A 21,948-nucleotide genomic window follows, 5' to 3' on the forward strand; every position below is an offset into this window, starting at 1 on the left:
CATCAGAACAACAACAAAAAATCTTACCATAGTGAAAGAAAACAGCTTCCCATCGCTATGGAGCTGGTACTCAAGCTCCGGAAGAATACCCACAAATCAGTTATCCTGCATCTGAGCTCAATCACAATGAGGGCACAGCTGTCCACTCATGTGAGAGAGAATCTGAGAGAGAACTGAGTGCCATCCCAGACACAAATATCACTGCAATCATGGCATTGATCTACGGTGATAATGTGGGGTGTGGAAAGCACAGGGGCGACTATATTTCTGGGGCCTGGGCAATGTGGGAGGCCTGGGAGCAAGCAGCTTCCTGTTAGCATCTAGGGTTTGCATTCCCTCCAAAATATTTCCTCCCAGAATGCCGTCTTCTTAAATGTATATTCCAAAACACCACAGATATTATAATGTTCATCCAATTGCAGATTTTATGCATACAAAAATTGTATGTGTTCATGCACACCTGTTTTATATACAAATGCTAATTTTAATCAATGATAGCTATGGCATATATTCAATGCTTTGTATACCCTGGATGGCTGTATTGGACTGAAAAAACAATGAACGCACAACTCAACTGAAGAGAACTTAACGATGAATTCATAGGCACAGACATCTGTATAATGTAGAAATATGACTCTGAAATTAAGTACCTCAGTGTCCATCTAATGGAACTACAAAAGATGAGCATGCCATATCACAGGCTAGCAGGGCAGGCGTGGGTGGGTAGGAACTAATACATATAAAAACTCACATAAATGAAACAGAAGGCGCACAGTAAATAAACCAATTAAATGAAAAAAAAGAAGACACATTAAAGTGATAAAGACCCGGATTTCCTGCTCATGACAAAAAGAACGAGGACTGGAATCTCCCAGATCAGAAACCAGAGAAGAGACACCATTCCACAGGTTTTATGGACATGTTTTATGAACAGCTTCATATACACAGTTTAAAAATATCACTGAATAGGGGAAATTCCTTGAAAGGCGAAAAAGAATCGAATAATGTCCCCACACAAGAAACACATAATAGAGCTGCTCACTGTCATCATGCGTATCCAGCGGTTGAGGGGCACGAGAGGGGATGCATTGTGACCTCTCAGATGGCAAAGTCTGTTGTGTCTGCCACATACAGCTTTTAACTTAAAAGTTACTTTCTTTAAAAATTAATAATGTGTAACAATTAAAGCAATACTTGGTACAGAGCCTGTTTAAGAGCTCTGTTTTCCTGTGAGAATGCTTGTGTTTCTCTGAGTCTGAGGGAGAACAGTTTCTCTACTCATCCGCTTGTAAATATCAGGGAAGATGCAAATGCAGCTCTCTGCCTGCTGGGAAACCAGCCACAGCCCCTGATGTGGGAGATCGCAGAGGACAGTCCAGTCTCCGGGTCTTGCTGTTACTATTTCATGCCAGGAGCTAGTCCAGAGGACACACAATAAATTTTGCAGCAACTTTGGCTTTCATTTTGGCGATTTTACGTGGTAATTGTCGTGTGCCCTGCTGTGTGTGCGTGTGTGTAATGGTCAGTGATTTAGTTCGTATGTGTGCCATCTAATCACGGTGCCTAGTTGTTCAGTGTGAGGTGCAGCTGATGAAGTCTGGGGTGATGTGAGAACGCCGGGGATGTGTGGGTGTCTCTGAAACTGTCCTGTGCAGCATCTGGATTCAACTTCAATAGCCATGACATGGATTGGGTCCGCCAGGCTCAAGAAAAGGGCCTGCAGTGTGCCTCAGGTATTAATACAGATGGTGGTATATACTACACTGACTCCGTGAAGGGCTGATTCACCATCTCCAGAGACAACTCCAAGAATGCAACCTATCTTCAAATGGACAGCCTGAAAGCTGATGACATAGCCATGTAATACTGTGCAAGAGACACAGTGAGGGGAAGTCAGTGAGAGCCGAGGAACAAACCATCCTGCAGGGAGGAGACTGCTCTCCAGTAGGTGGTCAGACCCAGGAGCAGGTGCAGCTGGAGCTTCAAGGCTGGTTTCCTGTGTTACTCTGTGGAGTCTTCTAAATCTCACAGTTTCTCTAGGGAATCTTGCTCTAACTAAAAAATAATAACTTTGTGTATACTCCTGATATCTGTGAATTCAATAATCATATTGTAACAGGAGACTATAGTCTGTCCTACAACAACAAGCAGTCTGTCCCTTAAGGACAGGAAATGACTCTGTCAGGGGTCCCTGCATCAGAGTTCTCATGATGCTCAGCTAAATACTTTCCAATCAGACTCAGGAGAAATCTGGGCTGGGGTAAAGGTAACTATTAAGTGTTACATTCTTGGTTGAAAATTTAACAGTATTTTCTTCCATCACTTTGGGAGGTTTCCTGACAATCATTTATTCAAAATATAGAAACTTCTTACATACACACAATAGAATAGTATACATGTGTAAAACATACTAGAGAGACTACGAAGCACATTATGACATAGGCATGAGTGAAACTAGACAGATGCACACACACACAATAATAACATGCACACACACATGCACACACACAATAATAACACTGAAGCAAAAATAAAACAGAAAACACCTGCAGTGGAGGCTTCACTCAAATTTGGACACTTCATCAGCTAGCAGGAATTGGGAAATAGGAAATAGCTTCTGACATTCAGCAGCGCCCCAGGGTTACTTCAATTTCATAGAGTCTCCTGTGATGGTGTTCTCAAAGGAACCAAACTACTCTGGTGAACTTAAATCTGAAAGTCCCCGGTATGGGAGGCACAGGTGATTGCTATTCCAAAGTCATGGGCTTCAGAGTATGATCGAATTATTTCAAGTGGTAAAACCAAGATCAGAGGAGGGAATGGTATTACAGGTTCAATTCAGAGCTATCATTGTTGGAAGTTCTCTCTGTTCTGGATGCCAAAGACTTCTGGCCTCTAGTGATGTGCAGTTGTTTTCCTTTCTCTCTTGGCATTGGTCTGACAAGGGGAAAAAAACAATGCACCCTCAGGTGGATTCCAGGGTTCTTATATTTGATGACTGTAAGTTTTGTCTGGAGCTTTGCTAAAGCGAGAGGTGATTAACAGATCTTCTGACTTCATCATTCTTAGGGAAACATTGTGAATCTAGGTCTGAGGTGTGGCCTTAAAAACATCCATCTTTCTCCCTCAGGGGCAATATGGGCCCTGGAGAAATTCCTGCTCTCCTTCCATGATAGACCTTCTTCTGTTTTTACCTCGTCCTTTCCCCCTCCGTTGCTGTAGATTACCACATGAGACCATAACTTGCTGTTTGGAGCCTTTAGCTTGTACATCTTGGTATTTGTATCTTATGGATGAGAGGGGCTACATTCTGGGTAAATAAGTCATAAGGTATTCTCTGTTTCTATTGGTCTCTGTGTGACTTAACCACTACAGTTAACTGGGATAATAAGAAATCATATTTTCCCACATATTCAGTTGCCAGCTACTTCCTCCAGGACACTCATATCTGCCCTCAGCTATTTTTATAGTAAATTACACACACAATGGCACATTATTCTGCTGATGAAAACCAGACTAGTCCAGCGCCTTAACTCTAGGAGGAAGGACACACCCCATAGGATGTACAGGTCTCACCATTCACTGGAAAGGTATGATTATACATAAGTCACAGTGGAATTTTTGCTGGCCTGAGATTCTCTTGTTGCAATATTAAAGAAGGAAAAGAAAATGTGTTGAACCAGAGAGTGAAACCATGTGTGATGATTTTCCTGATCAGAATGTTTATGTGTTTGCATGCCTTCAATACACTTTGTGGGTTCTGGGAGACTTGAGGCAGACTAGGGCACCTCTGAGGTTCTCCTGTCCAACCAGTGGACCCATCCCCAGCAGTGATGGCATCAGCCAATTCCATGAAGGGCCTGAAGTGAGTAATAGTTATTCCATATCCTACCTACACACTGTGAATACCAGATTGAAAGTCTCCAGAGATAAAGCCAAGAACATTCTGCATCTTCAAATGGACAGCCTCAGCACTGATAACACAACCTTCTATTTCAATAATGAAGACACAGAAAAGGGTATCTGTAAGAGTCTGTACACAAACAACCCTTTAGGGAGGGATTGCATCGAGGATTGCTCAGGACTCTCAGCCACAGGTCTCAGTTCTGGCAGACAGTGTGGAGCTGAGTTCAGAGCTGGCTTCCTGTCAGTGTCTGGGTTCCTCTCCATCTTACAATTTCCCTTGGAGCTTCTCTCAATGGGAGGTTTTGTATCAACCGCTGAATTATAATCTTTTCACTGTACGGGGAGAAAACAGGCTCCCATTTCCAAAGTGAAGAAGGACACATATGGAGTCAGATACACACAGAGGGGACAAGGCAAAGATGAGGGATTCCTCATCCATGATGCAAATCTGTGCCCAGTAAGGGCCTTGGGAGGAGAGGGTGGCTGGGATTTCCATAAAGTTAGCTCAGTCCAGCATGAACCAGCAAGCACACCACAGTGTCCTCAAGCCATAGTTGTGCATCGGAGCTGTCCTGTGTATCTCAAAAGCCGGCTTCTCTTAATCCCCTTGACATCCTCAGACACTGGCTGTAAATTAGGACAACAGGTGATGGGTTTCAGAGGACACATTTGAGGGCCTGGAGCACTGTGCTACCTTGTGTAGCGTAAGGAGAGGTACTTCTCTTGAGAAAACCTCTTGTCCACTGTTTGCCTTGTGTTTTGATTGCCAATTGTCCCCATCCCTCACAAAGATTTTAAAATGCACACGTGTCAGAATGTATAGGTGCATATTAATTTAAATAGTTGTATTCAATTATTTAATTTGAATCCAAATGTAATTAATTAATTAATACGATTTAAATTTCACTTTATTTCTATTTCAGCTTACAGGAGACACCTGTGCACCATGCTGGGAGGAAGCTGAGTCGAAAGGAGATACCAAGGTGCTGGAACAAGTGCTTGACCCTCAGCCTTAGATGCATTCCAGGCTTCTAGCCAGGGGCAGCTTGCCAGATCTATGAAAGTACCTTCTTGGAAGAAGGGTCACCATCCATCCATGAAGATTTTCAAACAGGCACGACATGGGTTCTGGGATGAAACCTTCTCCCTGCTATACCCAGGTCTTAACATAAAAAAAAAACAAAAAAACAGCTAGCTGTAATTTTAAGCTACAAAGTTTTATACTGTAAAGATTTATTGTACTGCAAAGTTTTACTGTACAACAGTCCACACCTGGAGAAAATGCATTTTTATTTTCCTTGGAGCCATACATGCTATCATTTCCACTTTTCAGAATGTTGGGATTAGTTAGTGGCCAGAACATGTGAATCTAGAGATCAACGTGTTGCTTCTTCAGAGTGCAGTGAGAATTTGTGAGCTCAGTCAGCATATGGGTAGCATAGTTAATGTGAAAGTTATGTGCACAGGGATAATGTCAACAGATTTCCACTTAAGAAGGGCCATTCTAACCCCTGTCATGGGATTAGCTTAGACAATCATGGCATTCACATTCAGAGATGGAGGTGACCTGGACTAGTGTGCAGCTACATCACAGTGTGATCCTTGAATTGTCCTGCCAACCACCAGCAACAAGATATTATGAGGTGAGTGTGTGCTGGAATGACCACGTTCACGTAATGCCATACCAGTCTGTATGTGGAAACTGAACGACTCCAGAGATCTTCAACTGAAAATAGCATCATATCATTTGCTTGAAATCATGAATTCTAGTGAACTCATTAGTATGGTTTTGCAGCATTTCCTTTATTTCCTCAGCAAATTCTGGCTCAGTAAAGCCCTGGTGACCACCACCTTGTGTTTGGATTTCCACATTGGTAAAATAAATACTAATTTAGAGATATACAGACAGTTTAATCATTCAGTTAATGAGTGGTGTCAACTGTAAGACTGGAGTAAATGCTTGTCATGGTGGATATAAATGAGAAAGAAATCTTAACGGGAATTGAACATTAAAAATGCATGTTTAAAGACAGTGTTGGCAGAGGCGTTGCCCCGCGGAGGGCCGGCGCGCTGCCTTCCCGACCGGCTGGTGGTGACGGCGGCCATGAGTGCGAGGGAACCGTTGCTTCTCCGAGTCGCTCTGTCCCTGTGGTCAGCATGGCCAGTGGAAATCAAAGAGAACTTGCCCGCCAGAAAAACATGAAGAAAACCCAGGAGATTAGCAAGGGAAAAAGAAAAGAGGATAGCTTGACTGCTTCTCAGAGGAAGCAGAGGGATTCTGAGATCATGCAACAAAAGCAGAAGGCAGCTAACGAGAAGAAGTCTATGCAGACGAGAGGAAAATGATGACTGGCTGGTTTGGAATCCCTGGTGCTCCTGCCAACGAGTGTATCATATGCTGAGATCAAGATTTTGTAGCGTGAACCATCACTACATATGTTATAACTGATCCTTATAAAACGGTCTATTTTAAACTTTACCTTTCAACCTGATTTAGTGTGATGTTTTAGAACCATTCTTCCAAAAATAAAACACTAACCATGCATGTAAAAAAAAATAAATAAAGACAGTGTTACTGATTTCATGGTCAATAATATGCAAATGATTCCAAAATCAGACAATTTGCGAGTTTGGGTAATAAATCCAAGGTTGTGATCCCTGCAGTTATCAAGGGGTCATACCTAAAGCACAAATAGAGAGGTAAATTTTGGTTGTAAATGCTCAAATTTCACGTGAGCCAGAGTCCCCTGGGTAAAGAAGGGTTAAAATGGTCTGTAATCCTTCCTAGATTTTAAGGACCTGAATGGACCACATTGGATCCAGAGTACCTTTGTGTCTCTAACCAGTGTATTTTGGTTCAGTATCTGAAACACTGTTTTTGGATCATATTCTTACTCTGTCCTGTTTATTAAACAACTCTTTCCCACTCCCTGCTCTGCTGTATCTATACACGTGAAATCATGACACCTGACTGGTTTGCACTCTTCTGAACATTCTCTGCCAAACAAAGGGGTCTCTCTTCAGAATCGTGCATTTCTTAGAGGCCACAGAGTTAAAACCTTGTCTTGGCTTGGGACCAACTTTTCTAGTTGGCAACTTCTTACCTGAAACACGATGGCACTTGAATCAATTAACTTACACTGAGGTTTTCCTTAGCCATCAGGCACTGGGATGCAGTGATGGTGTTGCTCATAAGAGCAGTGGGGTTTGTGAATCATGGCGAAGATGGGAAAGACCTGGCTGATGAACATTAGTAGGAGGCCAATGCCTACTGCAGACACCCTGCCAGAGGCCTCAGGGCATCTGTGCCTTAATAAAATACTGGGACAGAAGGGAAGCACAGCCTCTGGCCCTAGTTACTGCTGCCTGACCTTAGGGATATGGTCTGGTGAACACCTACCACCATGTGAGCCATTTCCTCAAGCATTCATGAGTTTCTGTTGGACATTGCAACAATTCACAGAGCCCAGAAACATGAGGAAATATACTCAAGGGAGGATGGGGTGGAAAAGGGCACTGAATGGCATCATGGAAGAGGTGGATATTTGAGGCATCATCAATCCCCAACTCCTTGGGACCAGCCTCATATTAATTCTTCTAAAACATATATCTACCACATATGAAAATGACCAAGGACTTTGAGGAGGTTGATTAAGTGGCATCAGTGTATAAAAAAAGCAATGTGTTTGGAGAGTGTGAGGTAATGGAGACACTGTGGGGTGAACCTAATGGTTTCAAGGAACTCTATACTGTCCTGTCTCTGATGCACAGGATATACGGGACCTTCAGTCAGGGCAGGGCAATGAAGGGCTGGAGGGAAAGAATACTGAGCTCAGAAATGCTGGACTGTCCTTTGACCATTCACAGGTAACTCTTAGGAAAAGTGCTTTCTCATTGCAGACTAACACACAGATGAGTTCAAAATAAGAATTAGCCTACAATGGCCTTAGAAGAAACAAAAGAAACACTGTTTATAAGCACAGGCCTCCTTCCTATGCAAATCATTCTTCAGGCACTAGGTTAAAATCCCGGTCTTGAGCATTGAAGACTATCAGTTCTCTTCTGACAGGGCTGTGGGTCCCTTGGGAAAGCACAGCTGTGGTCTAAAGATGCTACTGATATGTGTTCTCCTGTGCCTGGTGGCAGTTCCCCAAGGTGAGGATCTCAGATATCAGTGTGGAATCTGGGGATGGTTGTGACTGTGGGTGACTGACAGAGACCAATTATCTTTATTTACAGCCGTCCTGTCCCAGGTGCAGCTTCAGGAATCAGGCCCAGGATTGATGAAGCCCTCTCAGAAACTGTCCCTCATCTGCACTGTCTCTGGTTTCTCCATCACAAGCAGTAGTTACAGCTGGAACTGGATCCGCCAGACCTCCGGGAGGGGGCTGCAGTGGATAGGCAGGATAAGGTATGATGGTCATACAACTTATAACCCGTCCTTCCAAAGTCGACTCTCCATCACCAGAGACACATCGAAGAATCAGTTCTTCCTGCAGCTGAGCTCCTTGACTGCTGAGGACACGGCCATGTATTACTGTGCAAGGAGCACAGTGAGGGGAAGTCAGTGTGAGCCCAGACACAAACCTCCCCTGCAGGGAAGTCATTGGGCACCAGGGGGCGCGCAGGACCCACAGAGAACAGCCAGTCAACCCTAGATAGGCATGGATGAATGACAGAATGTCCTGTTGGGATTAAGGTTTCCTCTGTTAGCTCTCAGCATCCCAAGGTACAATTTGGTCTTTTCTTTTTTTTTTTTCCTGTCTAAATTTTTTCCTTCTCAATGCAGGCTTGAAAAGAACAACCAACATTCTATGTTTGAAGTAGCATGTACAAATCACCATGACCCTTTACTATCTTCTTTATTACATATTTTTTCTTTCTTGACCAACAGAGCACCATGAACATTCTCATCCTACTTGTCACTGGAAAACTGTGGACATTGAAAGAAAAATAGGCATGTCCATGTCCATACTCATGGATGTAGTCCGTGGTTTTAAATATCCTGAGCTCAGGCGGTGCATTGATCTCACAGTGCAGGGTCAGGTCCTCTGAGCTGCCTCCCTGCATCGCTCCTTGACTCTGAGGAGTGAGTGACTGATGAGCTCTGTGTCAGAAAATAACTGCTGTGACTTCTCGTGCTGACGTTGTGCCATGCCCGTAATCATGCAGCCCGTTTTCTCCTTTTATAAAGAAATAAGTGTTCTGGGCATAGGGAGAGCCCTGACTTGTGAGACAAGGTCAAATGGAATGGCCTGGAGTGACTGGAGGACTTCTTTCTGAGATCATTCATTGAAGGAAACACTCATTGGAAAGACAACTTTGATCCCTCGAAAATGGCACGTGTGTTACAATAGCAGGACATTTCAAATGAGTGTCTCAGAATGCTGGTTAGAAGTGGAGATGACGACACTTCTCACCTGGTTTGAGCATGTCATCAGGAAGACAAGTCCCTAGGGAAGAAGCTCCCGTTGCACTGGAGTGCCAGCAACAAGAGGAGCACCCTCAATCAGGTGAGTAGTCAGTGGTGCTAAAACGGTCTCACACATGGGAGAAGTGTGAGGATGGTGCAGGGCCTGGGGATTATTGTTATTGTTCTGTTTTATACAGAGTCGCTATGAGTAAGCACTGACTCAACAGCACCTACCAACATCTCTAATGCACTGAGGGGCAGAAATCGGAAAGTCTTTTTGGTGAGTAGATGTAATTGCCTTAGTTAACAATATACTATCTTACAACATATTATTTTTATTTTATTAAGAAGTGTCAAAATGATTTAAAATTCAAAAAAATGATTTAAAATTCAATAAATCTGCCATTTCTAATTATTATAAAACCTATAGGGACAACGCAAAGCCAAGGACAAGTGTAAGAAATAAATCAAAAAGACTATGATTAAATAAGGAGCCATAGTGACACAGTGGATTTCAGGTTGGGTTGCTAACTGCAGGCGCAGCAGGTAGTAAAGCCCACAGGGTCCGTTGTGCTCTACCCTGCAGGACTGTGATGCCGTAGAATCGACTCAATGGCAGTAAGATGGGGGTTTGGCATAAACAACGGTAAATCATCAATGATTCCCTTATTGAATCCAATAAAAATTCCTATGCAACAACGAAAAAACAAATTATTTGCATTGGAGGATGTACACCTAAAACCCTTATGATTCTGAGATACTATTGTATTCTCAAATGAAATAAGTAAAGAGTGGACACAGTTAGTACTATGCTGTGATCACTGAATCCAAAGGTTATAAGCATATTGTTTTTCTAAAGATTAGGGTGAAAGTCTATCCAAATTCTTCAACTTTTAGTTTTAGTTATAACTTTTAGTTACAATTCAATCCATTATCAATCAATTAGGTAACAGAAATTTTCAGAAACCGTCAGAATTATCTTAAAATATATTTGTGATCATTGTAGATGAAAAATAAACAATAAATATAGTTAATGTATATTCTTGATCATATTCTGAAGTACAATGCTGTGTTGTGGCCTTCCAACAACTATAAATGCAGTGAGTAACATATTAGATATGATGTGTCTTTTTTGCCTTCACTTCTCAATTGCCTGTTTAATTGTGCTGTTTTGCTTTGGGTTTTTTGGCATTCATTTCAAACAGTGTGTGATGGTATCTTATTGCTTAACCTTACATCTAATGACAAGCAATGCTGAAGTTCTTATCCCGTGCTTCCCCCCATATGTCTGACTGTTCTGGTGATACGTCTTGTCTGTTTTTGTTTGTTTGCTTTTTAGCAATGTTCCTTATTGGTTATATATGTTGTTTATATATTTTCCGAGAATGTTTCTTAAGAAAGTCAGATTACATGTGTTTTTGTATTCCTTTCAGGATCAGGCTTTGAAATCAAGTCCTGTTCCAATATTTTATGTCTTCCTAATTATAGATTCCCTTCTTTATCCAAGTTTTGGTTGCCACCTTCAGGGTTGATGCTTCTCTCTGTGTGCCTGAGATAATAGATCACAGGAAAAACTAAGAAGAGCTTCCACCCCGTGGGACATAAGCTCTAGAACAGATTGAGTAAGAGATTGAGGGTAATACTGGGGGATTTAATGGGTGGGCATCTGGAGGATCCTTGAGGAAAAGCAGGGGATGGCAGGGTTCATACTCCATGCCGCTGTCTCTCAACATCAATGAGGATTCACCTATGGAAGTGGACAGAGACATCCTTCCTGAGCAGACAGCCCCCAGCACTCCTCTCAGACACCACACCCAGGACTCTGCCCAGCAGGACAGTGAGGGTTTGCATCTCTGGGCTCCAGCTGCTTCATAGAAATCAGAGAGCTGCCACTAGCCTTTTAGCAGGCCACTTCCTAGTGTGCGTCTGATGGAACAGAGTGTTTTGGAGACTGCAGTTGGATTTCATCCATTCATGACTCCAGAAACTAAATAAAAGCAAATCACACTTTAAAATAAAAGCTACATAGTTATCAATAACAAGAAAATGTGTAAGACTATATACAATCTGGCAGGGGAGATACCATGATCATGAAGGTGGTTTTCCCAAGCCGAGGCTCACCCATTGCACTCCGGGTGTGCTGACCCCTGCGATTTCCCCAAATGTGGGAAACTCGACTGCATAATTTGTGGTAGTGGGGGACTGCGTTTGCGCTATCCCCTAAAAAAAACAAAAAAAAGACTATATACAAATAAAATCATAACAACTCATGTGATATGATTAAAGCTTACCTTAGTGATTTTAAGTGAGACAAGAACAGCTTTTAGCAATAATTCACACCAGCTTTCAATATATTAAAGAAATAATTGATAATATATCTGAGGAAAGAGAGAGAAAATAAAATTGTCACACCTCGTGGTATATGATTAAAGTTTACCTTAGTGATTTTCATGACACCTGAGCTGCTTTTAGCATAAATACAAGTCAAGTTTCCAAGTATTAAAGAAATACATAATCTATCTGATGAACAAGCAATAAAGCCCTCACTATCCTGATGGGACATCATTGTGTTTACAGAAGAAAGAAAGGAAAAAATAGAAATACCATTGTCCCTTTCTAACATCACCAGATCTAAAGGAAATACATAATAACATTATTCTAAATCTTAGGAAGAATGGAAGATACATGTTTAAAGGCAAGATACATTTGTGAGATCTACAGAGGAAATAAACCTCTGGTGATTTCCCTCTGTCCATTAATAGAGGACTGGGACTCACCTGGTTACTAATCAGATTTCACTGGAGAGATGATTATAGTAAATCATAATGATACACCTGACTTGAATGGTTAAAACTTTTTCAATTAACTCCCTGCTCATGCATGTTAGGCCTGATCTTGTTTTCATCTCTCTTTCTCCTCTCTTTCTCTCTCTCTCTCTCTCTCTCTCTCTCTCTCTCTCTCTCTCTCTCTCTCTCTGTTTCATATTGGGTATACTCTACTCAGATGTATTTTGTCATTGGCGTTAACCCTACTGAATTTATAATATATATATATATATATTATAATATATAATATATATATATATATATATATATATATATATATATATATATATATATATATTCTGTTTTTCTCAGAATATGAAACCCGGATTTATGCACCTATAGAGACAGCAAGTAGAATAGGGTTCCTGAAGGATACAGTGGTGTGGGGCTGTGGGGACAGACAGAGTGAAAGGGAGTTTATATCTGAGAGATTAGGAAGGAAGAAAATATTTTGAAACTGATTGTGGTACCACATGCACTTTATGTCTTGATGTGATTGAACTATGCAATGATATAATATCTGCATTAGCACCCCAAAAATGGTTTGTGAAAAAAATATATAAATCAAGACTACATGTTTCAAAAAATGAAATGCATAAAAATTATACGATATAAATATTTAAAACTCCAAACAAAATTAAAAGTATTATTGAGGTAAATGAAATATAACAGAAATAAATGGAGGAGCATGTCATGGTATTTGTGAAACTCAGTGATTCTAAATCCAGCCATTTCTAAAACTGAATGACAAATCCAATGGGATATCATTCAACACCTATGTAAGGATAAATTTACTAGAAAAAAAAACAGAGATAGATTGATAGATAGATAGATAAAGAGAATCTTTCATGCAGTTGTAGAAGTGGGCACATCATTCTGATTCTAAGTCCTTGAGTCTCAGTTAGTCTTCTCCTGACTTATGTAGCTTCGGGGGCTGATAAACCTACAATAGGCTGGAGCATACCTCGATGGTAGTTTCAAAGGCAGGTGAATAAAAATTAGCAAGTCTTACGTGTTATTGAAGAGGTATATTACTCCAAGGTCAGATCACATGTCAGATGGGAGGCCCCTGCGGACTCTCAGAATTGGCAGGGGCTAGTTCAAGCCTTTGGTCAAAATCAAAGAACTAGAGATTGAAGAGCCCAGGTGCAGAGGCCAGGTCCAAAGCCAGAAAGGATGTAGGCCACACAAACATGGAATCTTTTTTTTCCAGTTGCTTCAGAGCTGTGTCCTGAGTAAGGGAGTTACACTCCACCCTAATCATACAACTGCTTGGCTACTCACAGCAGACCCCATTGTGGAATTGACTAAATTGTGTTCACTTCACTTGATGAGGAATTACTAGGGCTAACTACCAAACCACTAAGAACACTACCCCAGCCAAGTTGACACAAAACCTAACTATAACAGTCCGCAAAGGATACTTTGGAAATCATCAAACTGATAATACCATTTATTTAAGACCATAGTGCATTAAAACACAAAAACAAAACTAAACAGCTGTTGCATATTCCTGACCAGATTTTAGAAAACACCTCTCTGAGCTTATGTCCTTTATACAACTATCAAAACACTAAACAACATAAGGCATTATCAGATTGCCTTTTATTGTTTGCTTGATTAATTCATTTCAAAGCTATATTATCTCACTGTTATACTTTACAATTCTCTAATGGCAAAGACATTTAACATGTTAACATATCTTCATCAATATGTCTATAATTTTTGGTGTCTGGTTTGAGAGTTTGGTTTTCTGATGCTTGTGTGTGAGGAAGTGATAGCTTGTTTTTCTTTTTAATTTTTTCTTTTTAATCTGTACATTCAGATAAATGTGCAACAATATTATCTTATGATTGATCTGTTGTCAGTTGTCCCCAAGGACACTTTTTTGTTTGCGTTTTCTTTGTGGCTTTCATTGATCACTATTGCAGTCTTAGAAGGAGGAAGTAATATTTTCTGTATACAGATGAGTATTTTCCATTGACTGAAAACATTCTTAGTAGCCATGGTGATGCAATGGCTTAAGTGTTCAGCTGCTAATGGCAAGATTGTTGGTTCAAACCCACCAGCCACTTTACAGGAGAGAGATGAGGCTGCCTGCTTCCACACGTATTTACAGTCTCTAAAGCACTGTGGGGTAGTTCTACTCTGTCTTATTGGGTCACTATGAGTTAGAATTGACTTGATGGCATTAGTGAGTTTCAGGGTGACTGTTCTTAGACCTTTTACCTACATGACATGCCACCTTTTCCTCTTGATAAACCTGAGGACTCTCATCAGCTCTGTGATTGAGAGAATTTCTTAAAAATAAAAATAAAATCTTATACTATGTGCCAAATGTACTCTCTCTCCCCTCACACAGGATTGAACTTTACCCAGGTGTGCCCCTGCCCTACAACAGTCACACACGGTTCCCATGAGGGAGTGACAGGTATTTACCTCAAAGGAAATGTCTCCAACTCGAAGCAGTACTCAGACTTAAATTAATGCCATATTGAACATTCTGTATTTAAACTGAACACATTACTAGTAGTTATATTTTACTAGTATTTTTCTATTTATTGGATTTAGTTTTTTTCTTTACTTCTTGCCTTGAATTAGTATTTTAGAAATATTATTTGCATTAATTGAATTTTTAAATTCTTCTTGCATGAACTCTTACATAGCTATCCTATAATTTATAACATGAATTATTTTGCAATCTTATTTTACATCTAGACAATAATGTATTCTTTCTATTGAGCATAAGTATATTTTAATAACATATTTCCAATTCTTCTTTCCCTATCTTCTGTCCTGTTTTAAACAAAACCACTTGAATATAATAGATAAGTACACAAATTTGTTATCATTTAAAATATTTGTTTTCTTTAAAGACAATTAAAATAATAAATAATGTTAAATTTTTCTTAACTTAATTTCTTATCACCGAAGAAATTCTTTCAGCATTAGTGTCACACACAGATTATTGTAAAATTGATTATTGTGAATTCAATTGTGCAAAATATGATAAGATGTCACTTTACCTCCCTCTTGACCCAACCTGAATTTTCTCTAGGGTTAAATATATTTCATTTTTTCCATGAGAGTAATTCCTTCTCTGGAATATATTTTTAAATTGTTGGTAGGCTTTTATTTCTTACGTTTTATTTTTATCTTTATATTATTATCATTTTCTAGAAGAAGCAGATACGTAGAGACAATAACTGATGAAATGGTTTATCAAGGACAGGGGGTGGGGAATGTGCTATTATTGGTGAGCCAAAAATGGATGAGGGAGGGGATAGGGAGCACTAGAACTGAGTTTGATGGCGTAAATATAACTATTTTTAAAAGTGATTTAACTATGAAAGTGTATGATATGTGAATTTTACATCATATAAAAAAGAAAGCAATCCAATTTGACCAATGGTTATCACGGGTGAAGGACAAAGAGTTTTTGCTGAGGGGGCACTGAGTTTATATAAATAGTGGTGGAATCATTTGGCAAAGGATATCGATGATGATTGCATAACAGAATAATCAATGGCACTGAATTATAAATGCAGAAGGTTTTGAATTGGAGGATATTTTGTGCATGTTTGCCACAATTTCAAAAATTACATTAATAATGAGTACAAGAAAGAAGAAATGTTTTAAAATGGATTGAGGTAATGACTATACAACTCTGTATATGATTAAACTATTGAGTTACATGATATGTGAAAGAGGAGTAGATTCACGCTGTTGTCTGTGGTTGGACAGTGAACCAGCAAGAAGGAATATACAGAAGCAGAAACGAGCAGTTACACCAGGCTGTCAGGGGTTGAGTGGCCAACAGATAGCAGGTAGGTTATGGAAGTGGAAGATGTGGGGTTTGGATTGAAGGTCATTTGAGACTTTTTACATCCCATGGGTTTCTTTGTCACCAGAGGTGTGCTTTGTCTTCTCCAGAGCAGCACTTTTTCTCTGCCTCAATGAGAATGGGACAGGACTGAGCGGCACTCCATACTGTTGTACAGAGGGTCACTTTGAGACAGAACCCAACTGGATGGCACCTATCAACAAGAAACCAAAAGAGACCCACACAAATGGAAGACTACACCATGCTCATGATAGGAAGGCTCATTATGTAATTATCAATATTACCCAAAGCAATTTTTAAATATCATTCAATACTGATCCAAATAATACCTTCATCCAATAACCTACTGTTAAAACTAATTAGTAACTTCATATGAAGGGAGAAGAAACCCAGGATAAGCAAGAAAGCTCAAAAGAAAAACAAAGTAAGGGCTTCACACTACCCAATCTCACAATCTATTACACAGCCACATTAGGCAAAGCAGCAAGGGACTAGTAAAATCATAGGTACATTGACCAATGAAAAAGCATAGACAACTCACAAATAAATTCAGTCACAACTGATATTCAAGAAAGTGCCAAAAAAATTAAATGAGAATAACCATTCTCTTCACTAAATGGTGATGGCAAAATTGGATCTTAATCTGCAGAAGAATTGCACAGGACCCGTATGACTGACCATGTACAAAACTGAACTCAAGATGGATCAAAGACCTAACTCCATATACCAACCCATAAAGATCACCAATGGGAAAACTGTTACATATTTAAGGGCTCAAATGCAGGACATACAATGTTTCAAACCTAGCAGAGGAAGTGCACACAAGAGAAGCAAAATAACCGACTAATCCTATGTATAATAAGACCCATATGTACATCAAAATTATTCAATAAGAGAATTAACAATTATTTCTTGAACTGGAAAACAATCATGAGCAATGACATAAAGGACAATTACATACTTCTAAATATATATAAAATGATGCAAGACTTCAATAAGGAAAAGCCCAATAATTCAACTATAATGGCAGTAAAAAAATTATACATACACAGTTAACAAAAATAGGCATACAAATGTCAAATAGACACATAAAAATATTCATGATCATTAGCCATACAGAAGATGCAGATACAAAAAATATTAGATATATCACCTTACACTGAAAATGGTCGCCCATTGAAAGAAAAGAAAGAAAGAAAGAAAGAAAGAAAGAAAGAAAGAAAGAAAGAAAGAAAGAAAGAAAGAAAGAAAGAAAGCCAGAAATAAATGTACCGGAGAAGAAGCAGAGATTGGAACTCTCAGACACTACTGCTGGTAGTTCTGTCCAACTACTCTGCAAAGTGATATGGTGATACCACAAACAAATGGGATGATAAACTGCATGCACTTCAGCAATGCTTTTAGTGGATATACTAAGATCACAAACTATAGAGAGACATGTGAACTATGTTCATCAAAGTACTCTTCAAAATACCAAGAAATTTGCAATAACCAAAAGCCAATGAGTAGAAGATTGGATAAAGATACCTTGGTATATACACACAATTGGATACTATATATGTCTAGAAAATACTGGAACACTGACAAAGCTCATCACTACCCAGATAGACCTAGAGAACGTTATGCTGAGGTAAAGCAGTCCATCTCAAAAGGACAAATATTGCATGAGACCACTATCAGCATAAACACCAACCCAGAGTCTGACACCTGTTCTCAGAGTATGTACTTATTTTATGATGCCCCAAGCAAAGTTATTACATGACTCTCTAATGTTTATCACTCTATGACATTTATATCTTAAAAAAACCCAATAAAATGAAAATAGTGTTTCTTTAGTGGAGTCTCCACCTTGGATGGGGACATTTTGGCATGTTGCAGGAAAATGGAAAGACCAAATAGCTCTTGCAATTCAGCCTCATCCTAGGGTTACTTCAATTTAATAGTATCTCCTACTATGGTGCTATTAAAGGAACTTAAATATTCCATTGGGTTTAAAATTGGAACACCCTGGAATGTGAGGAACAGCTAACTGCTAACCCACAGCCATAGGCTTCAGAGTATAATCCAAGGATTTCAAATGGTAAAGCCAAGATAAGAGGAGGGATGCTATTAGAGGTTCAAGGTCATGGTTATTGGTGTTGAAGTGTTTTTATTTCCTTCTCTTGCTTGGCTTTGCATTCTCCAGAAACACACACACACACACACACACACACACACACAAGAAACACACTTGCCTTTTCAGCACTCTCAGGTGAATTCCAGGGTAATTATATTTGATGATGGTTAGTTTTGTGTGGGGCTTTGCTAATGGGAGTGGTGATTAATCTAATCTCCTAACTTTGCATCATTCTTTTTTTATGTATAAGAAAGCTTTATATCAAAGAGTAATTGTATATTAAGAAAACATCCCAGCTCCAGCTAGATCAAGTCCATAAATACGAATCTACAAATCCTTATTCAGACTGAGACATTTACCTCAGATGCCCTCTGATCAAGTTGTAACCTGAATTAACAGGCTAAACATCACCCCATTCATTCTCAATACCCTCAAGTTGACATGAGATTGCATAACAACCACACATATAATGATTTTGAAGACCATCATACTTGTCTTTTAAAACTTAAATTTAATGTCTAAGATAAATAGGTATCTTATGAAATATGAGTATTTAATATTTACAGATAAGTGACCACAATGACAATGAAGTTTAACTAATATATTTTTAAAATCACGTTATTGGGGGCTAGTACAATTCTTATCACAATCCATACATACATTCATTGTGTCAAGCACATTTGTACATGTTTTGCCATCATCATTCTCAAAACATTGGGTTTCTACTTGAGCCCTTAATATCAGCTCCTCACTTTCCCCCTCCCTCGCCACTCCCCCTGCCCTCATGAACCCTTGATAATTTATAAAGTACTATTATTTTGTAATATCTTACACTATCCAACGTCTCCCTTCACCCTCTTTTCTGTTGCCCATCCCCAAGGGAGGAGGTTATATGTAGATCCTTGTAATTGGTTCCCTCTTTCTATCCCACCTTTCCTACACCCTACAGGTATTGCCACTCTCACCACTGGTCCTGAATGAGTCATCTGTCCTCGATTCCCTGTGTTTCCACTTCCTTTCTTTACTAATGTACATCCTCTGGTCTAGCCAGATTTGTAAGGTAGAATTGGGATCATGATAGTGGGGGGAGGACGCATTTAAGAACTAGAGGAAAGTTGTATGTTTCATTGTTGCTGCACTGCATCCTGACTGGCTCGTCTACTTCCCGCTATCCTTCAGTAAGGGGGTGTCCAGTTGCCTACAGATTGGCTTTGTATCTCCACTCTGCACTCACCCTCATTTACAATGATATGAGTTTTTTGTTCTTTGATGTCTAAGGGGGCACTGTTAACTTAAGTCTGTGTTGTGACCTGAAAAGTATCATTGTCTCTCAATGAGGGGCATTATGAGCCCAGGAAAAATTTCTGACACTCTTCCAGCAGAGAAATTCTTTGTCTTTTCCCCCCTCATTCTCCCCCGCCCCCCACAAGCGCAGTAGTTTACCACATTTGACCATAACATCCTGTTTTGGTGTTATTCACATGTACACTTAGGCATTTATATCTTATGGATCACAGGGGTTATATTACAGGGTTGAGGGATATTGCTCCCTCTGTTTCTCTTGGTGTCTATGTGGTTTAATCAGTGCAGTAAACTCATACAATCAGATATCATATTTTTCCAAACACTATAATTACTAGCTATTTGCTGCAGGACACTCATATCTGTCCTCAGATATCTTTTTAATGAAGGATACCCCAAAGGCACATTAGTCTGCTGATGAAAACCAGCCTAGCCTGACACTTCAGATCTAGGAAAGAGAGTGCACAGCCACGGGCTGCCCAGGTCTCCCCATTACTGCGCAGATATAATTATATGCAAGTCCCAGTGGAGTTTGCTGAACTAAGATTCCCTGGTGGCAATTATAAAAAGGAAGAGAAGATGATAAATCAGGGAACCAGTGGATATATGTGATGGTTTCCTGGACAGGATGTCTTTGTGTTTGCAGATGTCCAAGGCAAAGGGCAGCTAATAGTCTGGGGGAGACTTTAGGCAGACTAGACCATGTCTGAGACTCTCCTGTCTCTACCATCAGGTCTCTGCATAAAGCACTAGCAGTTATGACATGGATTGCATCAGCCAGCTCCAGGGAAGGGCCTGCAGTAGGTCTCAATTACTAGTACTAATGTTGGTAGTACATCTTACATACAGTTGGTGTGTGGCAGATTCGTAGTCCCCAGAGGCAATGATAAGAATATTCCCCATATTCAAATTGTCAGACTCAAAGTTAATGACTAACTTTGTATCACCAATAACAGAGACACAGTAAAGGGAATCATAAAACATGTGTACGCACACCTCCTATAGGGAGAGACTGGACTTCAATGAGTTCTCAGGACCCTCAGCCCCAGGGCTCATTGCCAGCAGAGAGTGCAGAGTGGAGTTAAAAGCTGGCTTCCTGTCAGTGTCTGGGGCTTCCTCTCTGTCTTACCATTTCCCTTGAGGATCTCTCTAGAAGTGTGGGTTTGCATCAAACACTGAATTTGAAACATTTCATTGTAAGATGAGGCAACATTCTTCTATTTCCAAAGAGCAGAAGGCCAAACATAGAGGCACATCACACAGAGGGAACACGGCAAAGCTGAAGGACCTGTCAGCTCTGATACAAATCTGTACCAACTGGTATTGGGAGGGGGGATATAGGATCGTTAAGATTACTCTAAAATTTGCTCAGTCCTGGATAGACCAGCACGAGCCTAATGGTATCCTCAAGCCACAATTGCTCATCAGAGCTGTCATGTGGGTCTCAAAATCTAGCTTGCCTAATCCTGCTGCCATCTTCAGCTTCTGACTGGGAGTCAGGACAGAGGTGACGGGTTCCAGAGGACAGACACAATTTCAGGCCCCAGGAGTAGTGTACTGCTGTATTTGAAACAAGGAAAGACTTTTTCTTCAGTAAATCTCTTTTCTAGTGTTCCCTTCTGGGGTTGACAGAATAGTCACCCCAAATATTTATAATGTGTCATATCTTATAGATAATATTAAACTAAATAATTTTATCTCATAAATTAATTTAAATGAAATCCTATAACTTTCACTTTCTTTATCTCATGGCTTTCAGGAGACACTCAGACAACATGTTGGGAGGAATCTCAGTCCAAAAGAGAGATCCAGGTTCTAGAACAAGGTCCTGGCCCTCAGCCCTGTATGCATTCCTAACTTATAGCCAAGACAGCACGCCAGACTTAAGATAAAGCCATCTTGGAAGAAAAGGCTCCATTCATATGTTGAGCTTTTCAATCAGGCACTACATAGGATCTGGAATGGGATCTTCTCCATGTCATCTCTTAGTCAAAGAGTCAGAAAAACAAAACAATAACAAGGTAGTTCAAATTTTAACTTGCAAAGTTTTATTCGTGTTTACCAATTAACAGAACACAACTGCAGGAAATTGGATTGTATTTTCCTTAGATTCATATTTTCTTTCCTTTCCACATTTCAGAATATTGGGATATTTAGTACAACTTGACGGTGACTGACCAAATCTAACTCCAAGCGGTGCTTATGACTATTGTATGCACAGGCTCACAGGGAATCAGATCTGACTACAGGACACCTAACAATTGCACGGTATTATTAAAACAATGTCTGCTATACTTGAGACTAGTATTGCAGTCACTATATCAATGCAGCTGCTGGAGAACTTTCAGAAGGAAAATTCTCCATGGTCATTTCAGTCAGGACAGCATATCTTCAGATTATCAGTCTGAAGTCTGGGACATTGCCACTTATTACTATGCAGGAAATAGGGAAAGCCCACATCCTGAAAATGTCAGAAACGCAGGACCCAGTAAATGACATTGACAATTTGTTTGCTGTCTGCCACCTCCCCTCCCTACACACA

At 40.0% G+C, this 21,948-nt stretch overlaps 1 non-coding gene and 1 pseudogene across 1 annotated transcript; both read left to right on the plus strand.

The window, feature by feature from the left end:
• Nucleotides 1-6,046: 6,046 nt before the first annotated feature.
• Nucleotides 6,047-6,385, plus strand: LOC142443386 (small EDRK-rich factor 1 pseudogene; annotated as a pseudogene).
• Nucleotides 6,386-11,379: 4,994 nt separating this feature from the next.
• LOC142443785 (U1 spliceosomal RNA) lies at nt 11,380-11,542 on the plus strand. Its single transcript, XR_012783537.1, has one exon. It is a non-coding gene; the product is annotated as a U1 spliceosomal RNA (small nuclear RNA).
• The last annotated feature ends 10,406 nt before the right edge of the window (nt 11,543-21,948 follow it).

Source organism: Tenrec ecaudatus, chromosome 3, assembly GCF_050624435.1.
Source record: "Tenrec ecaudatus isolate mTenEca1 chromosome 3, mTenEca1.hap1, whole genome shotgun sequence".
Taxonomy (NCBI): Eukaryota; Metazoa; Chordata; class Mammalia; order Afrosoricida; family Tenrecidae; genus Tenrec; species Tenrec ecaudatus.